Here is a 6,350-nt window from a genome sequence, read left to right as displayed (position 1 = left end):
GCAATAAGCACTCATTGAAAGATGATTTTCCAAAACAGCCTTTCTAGGAAGAAACAGTTATATGGACAGTGTAATTAGATCAAGAAATGACGTCCTTTGAACTCTATTTTGCCATTTTGTCAGTGACTTGTTTTGTCCAGATGTTTGCCAAAGGGTATGGAAAAAAAAAAACTCACATTCCTTTTTGGTTTCATCTTGTTTTGTTTTGTTTCCTGAACACACACTGTCATGTGCAGCTATAGCAGGTGATTTAATACCAGCGGGAGAAGAAAATCTTCCCTTGTTTCATTTCAGTTTAACTCTGAGCTGTTTCAAAAGCCATTAGAAGACTTGTCCAGGCCAGAAATATGAAACCTCTCCTGTGAATCAAAACCCCAAACTGCCTCACTGACAGCTACAGCAAATAAAGGCAAACATATCTTATGGTAATTCCACGATTATCCCTCATTCTACTTCAATTCTTATGAATTGATCACCCTTACTCTGGTCCTTCCAAAGTGACATTTTGCAACCTTAGAATCAGTTTAGGTCCTGACAGATTTTGCAACATAATCTGTTTTGGGCAGCACCTCTGCTCCACTTTATTGTTTTTATGCTACTCCAATTGATTGAAAATTGTAGCAAAATTGTATTTGGTTTGCTTTAGGATTTAAGCTTAATTTCCTTGAGTTGCAAATTTCTAGGAGATTCCTACAACGGTTTTGCAGCTTCTCCTTGACTGGCTCATGTTCACATTGGAGGCAATTCCTGTCCCACCACACTTTCTGAGTCACTGACTAGCTCAGGTCAGCCATTCTGCTCAGCAGCAGCAACCAAATTTATCTCTTCAACTCAGTGATTCAGTGTCTTGTTCCTGAAGTTTATCTCTTTGATCTGCAGATTTAAAACTTATCTTCCTTCACTATTTATCGACTCCCATTCCAACCACTCTGAAACTATAGAGGCATGGTCCCGGTTGTTAAGAAAAATAAAGACAGAAGTAAAAAAGGAATCTTCTTTAACTGAGACTCAATTCCTGTTGACTGCATGATCATAATTATGTAGTCTTCTTGGAGATATCCTGGACGCTATTTGTCATTATTTTTTTCTGGGTTGTTTTCTGGACTTCTCAGTTTGGCCTACAATGTTAGGGGTTTATTTATTTATTTTTATTTTATTTTTAAAATTTATAAGCCGCCCCACTCCCGAAGGACTCTGGGCGGCTAACAATAAAAAACACATAAAACATAACAAAACAACAATACAAAAACAATCATCCAGGGGTAACCCCAGGCCTGCCAGAAAAGCCAGATCTTAAGTAGCTTACGGAAGACCAACAGGGTGGGAGCGGTCCTAATCTCTGGGGGGAGCTGATTCCAAAGCGTGGGCGCCATCACAGAGAAGGCCCTCCTCTGCGGCCCCGCCAAATGGCACTGCTTGGCCGACGGGGCCTGAAGGAGGCCCAGCCTGTGGGATCTAACCAGACGTAGGGAACTATGAGGTAGTAGGCGGTCTCACAAATAGCCTGGCCCTGAGCCATATAGTGCTTTAAAGGTAATGACCAACACCTTGAATTGGTACTGACCAAACCAGATCAGGTGATTTCCCATCAAAAATTGCTTAGATGCAGAATTACTGGGCAGCCCATCATCTCAAATCATAGGAGCCTTTTAATGAAATAGAGAACTGCTCACATGGGACGTGTTTTGGAATTGTTAATGGATTAACTTACTTTGGGGGGTATTTCTTACAACTTGCCTTTTTCTATTGCTAACCTTATAGCTTCTCTCAGATAATCTGGATCCCCTTTGGTGAAGCAGTGCCATCTGATGGTTCCCAGAGAATGTGCCTTCTCTGTGCTTACCTTATGGAACAGCTCCCTCTCAGAAATGTGGGTAGCCTTAACCCTATTGGCCGTTCAGAAGGCAGGGAAGACCTGTCTTTTCCCACAGGCCTTGGAGGCAGAGTTTTAATCCATTGGACCTGTATGGGAACAGATTTTTATTTAGGTCTCAACAAAGAAGTGGGCAGTTTTTTGGCATATTGGATTGGACATGTGTCCATGTTTTTTCGCTGCTCAGGGTATCATTGGATAGATGGCCAGCAAACTATTATTATTTTCCAAGCCATCAAACAAATGGATACTAAGATGATTAAAGGCCTGGAGACTAAAACATACGAAAAACGGCTGCAGGACTTGGGTTTGGCTAGTCTAAAGAAAAGAAGAAATAGTGGAGACATGATAGCAGTATTCTGGTATCTGAAGGGCTGCCACAAGGCAGAGGGGGGCAGGTTGTTCAGACGGCAGGACAAGAAACAATGGTTGGAAACTGACTAAGGGGAGAAGTAACCTAGAATTAAGGAGAAACTTCCTGACAGTGAGGACAATTAACCAATGGAACAGCTTGCCTCCAGAAATCGTGGATGCTCCATCACTGGAGATTTTAAAGAAGAGGCTAGACCAGGGGTGTCAAACTGCCAGCTTGTGGGCTGGACACGTCATGAGGAAACCGCACCCACCCCATTGCTGGCAATGGAGAAAAAGTTCCGATACTTCGCGCGATGTCATGTGACATCACGAGTTTGACATGTCTGGGCTAGACAGTCACTTGTCTGAGATGGTATAGATTCTCCTACTTGAGCAGGGGGCTGGACTAGAAGACCTCCAAGGTCCCTTCCAGCTCTATTCTATTCTAAATGCAAATAAAACCTGAAGAGCAGGTCTCCTTTACTTCCTTTTTTCTTTTCTTTTTTTAAACAAATTTTATTGGTTTTACAGTTTTACATTTGAGTGCTTGGAGAGCAGAGTGGTGACTGGGCAGTAAATAGCTCAATAACAAAGTCTCTAGCTAGTACATATCTCAGGTTGAATTATCAAAAATTCCTTCTCTGTTTCCCTTAACATTCAATATATCATACTTAAATTAGTAAATTTCTAACCATGACAAACTCAATTAAAACATTTATCAATATATTTTTGCTTATAGATATCCATATCCTGTTTTTAAGTTTTAACTACTTTTTCATTTTTAATTACAATAATCCAATGTGCCTTTAACATCCATGATATTCTTATATTAATATCCATCATTCTATAAAGAATCCCCAAAACACAAATATAAGTATAATATTAGAAAAGGTTTAGAGTATATTATAATGTGTGTTTAATGTTTGCAATTATTATCTTTTAGAGAAGATATTTTGTTTAATTTAATGTATTTAGATTTGTTTAGGATTTATATGTGTTTTAAGTTTTTTTTATTTTTTATTTTCTTTGAAAATTTTTAATTAAGCCTGTACTCAGCTCTGGGAAGGTTGAGGGAGGGTATGGGAGGTTTGGGGAGATGGGGGAGGGTATGGGAGGGTGGGGGGTTTGGGGAAAAACTTTCAATAAAAAAAAACATCCACGGTATTTAAATTCCTGGCAACCCAAATTTCCTTTATTTCAGTGCGCAAAGGTTATAATATCTAAAATACATATTACCTAGTTAAATATATTCTTATTCTATTTCATATAAATTTTCTATTTCTCATCCTAATACATCACTACTTACAAATAAAATAGCCTTTATTGTCTCAAATCCATCATCTATATTTTCTGGGCTAAAGAATAGTTCAAGACTGATTCCTAACAGTTATTTTCAATTTCCCTTATAAATCTAAATCTTCCTTTTTTCTTTTTGTTCTTCCATGACTAGTAGTAGATTTGTGAGGGGGACATTGAGGTATTGATTGGTTTGGGTTCTTTACCCTCTCTTGATCAGCTGAAGGGGCAGAGGGAGGCCATTGCTTGGGTCAGAGTGTTTTCTGAAATCACTCCAAGCACAAAATCTAGGTGCATAAATAGTGAATGGAGTGGGTGTATGTCAACAGAGGGCTGTGAATAACAGGTTGGTTTCATACAGTTCTCTAAAGGGTTGGGAAGTAGAAATGCTGGTAGAAGTGTGATCAGAACAGGATCCTGTTTCTTTGATGCGTGCCTCTCTCTTTTTTTAAAGGACAAACGTCCTTGTTCCAAAATGTGAATGGTGGACTTGAGTTACCAGGGTGACAATTCATGTTCAAACAAGGAGAAATGATTGCTGAATTCCGGAGATAGTTTCCAAAATATGGAAACTATTTTTGGACTATAAGTTTATAAATGGGTTTGTACCACAGCCAAAGCTTTTCCTTTCCTTTTATAAGACCATCATTTTGAATCTATCTATGATTTGTTAAATCTGCCAAATTTCTTAGACCGGGCAGGCCTTTTTTAATGGAAAACATTTGATTTCTTTTATTTATTTATTTTTAAAAGAGGAGTTGAATTAAGAGAAAAAGCAAAAGTGAAAGATCCATGAATCAGACAGTTCGTGCATTCTAACCAAATAAAATGTTCTTTTGAATCGCAATAAATGCCTCTTACCTTGTTTGTTCATTCCAGTTGCCAATTTTAAAATGGTGCCATGGCATGCATAGTAAGGAAATGACATTGCTCAAGTTCATCTTAAAGTGAATAGAAAAGCTTCCCCTTCCATCCACTTTTGTCCTGTTCTTATGCATTATAAACTAGTTGAGCATGGAACACTATTCTTGTTCCCATCTTTGCCTGCCTCATTTATTTTAAACCATTGTCTCCTTGTGCAAAAGCTGTGTCGCCTTTATACTCTGCACATCCCCAGAATACTGTTGGAGGTAATAGGGGAAAGACTTCTCTAAGACACTTTTGTGGGGATAGGAAGATACATCAGTGCCATCTAGTGGGGAAAAAAACATATTTTCTTTCAAGTGTGCCAAAACAAATATTAGTAGCAAGAATCCTTAGTGTGCTTAGTGGCAAGGGCCCTTATCCAACAACATGGATCCAACAACATGAAATTTAATGTGGAGAAAGGCAAGATTTTACACCTGGGCAGGAAAACCAAAGGTACAAGTACAGATTATGCAAAACCTAGCTCAAAAACAGTAACTGTGAGAGAGACCTTGGAATCCTAGTGCAATGGTTCTCAACCTTTTTAATGCCGTGACCCCCCAACCGGTCGTAAGTCGAGGACTACCCAACCAGTCGTAAGTCGAGGACTTTCCCTGCCCGGGAGCGCTGCGCATGCATGGTGCCACCCCCTGCACCGGCCGAGGCATAGCTGGCAAGCGGCAGAGACGGCGCAGACCGACCACTGGCTGGGCCACCAGCTGGCCCAGCCCAAGGGAGGTAAGCCACCCTCCAGGCCCCATGCGCACCAGCAACCCTCCCTGCCCCCGCCGGCCTCCCACCCCTGGCCCTCTTTTACTTACATTTTTAGTAGTTGCTCAGCAGGGAGGGGTAGAAACTTCCAGACAGCTCGCCTTTGCTGCAGACAACTTGCAGCACCGTTTGCAGAATGGGACTTTTGGCGGGCTCAGCAGGGCAGAGACAGCCTGGACAATTCCTATTGGCTTTTGAAAGCCAATAGAATTAGACTCTATTCAAGAGAGTCTATTCTATTGGCTTTCAAAAGCCAGTAGAATAAAAGGGAGTAGCACAGCTAAGGAAAAGGGGAAAAAATGGCGGACTGCGTTGTTTGGCGACCCCCGTGAAATAGTCGTTCGACCCCAAATGGGGTCCCAACCCACAGGTTGAGAACCACTGTCCTAGTGGATCATCACTTAAATATGAGCCAGAAGTGTGCGGCAGCAGCCAAAAAAGGTAATACAATCCTTGGTTGTGCAAACAGAGCCATAAAATCAAAATCATATGAAGTATTAGTAAGGCCATACCTGGAATACTGCATCCAGTTTTGGTCACCACATTACAAAAAAGAAGTTGAGACTTTGGGGGAAAAAATGCAAAGAACAGTAACTAAGATGATTAAAAGCCTAGATATTAAAGCATATTAAGAATAGTTGCAGGATTTGGGTTTGGCTAGTCTAGAGAAAATAAGGAATAGAGGTGACATGATAGCAGCATTCCAGTATTTGAAAGGCTGCCACAAAGAGGAGGGGTTCAATTTATTTTCCAAAGCACCTGAGGGCGGGACAAAAAACAATGGCTGGAAACTAATCAAAGAGAGAAGCAATCTGGAATTAAGGAAAAACTTCCTAATAGTGAGAACAATTAGCCAGTGGAACAGCTTTCCTCCAGAAGTTGTGGGTCCTTCATCACCAGAGGTTTTTAAGAAGAAACTGGACAGTCACTTGTCTGAAATGACATAGGATAGGATCTCTTGCTTGAGCAGAGGACTAGACTAGAAGACCTCAAAGGTCCCTTCCAGCTCTATTCTGAGTGACTGAACAAAACAGGATTGCTAAGAATGACTCTCTGCATCTTTGTCTCTCTGTCTCTCTTTCTCTTTTTCTCTTTCTCTTTCTCTTTCTATCCATAAAGCAAACTATAGTACATTTGGATTAAATATTTT

Source organism: Crotalus tigris, unplaced genomic scaffold, assembly GCF_016545835.1.
Source record: "Crotalus tigris isolate CLP2741 ecotype Arizona unplaced genomic scaffold, ASM1654583v1 scf7180000017850.1813134, whole genome shotgun sequence".
Taxonomy (NCBI): Eukaryota; Metazoa; Chordata; class Lepidosauria; order Squamata; family Viperidae; genus Crotalus; species Crotalus tigris.
Note: the sequence above shows the minus strand (reverse complement) of the source record.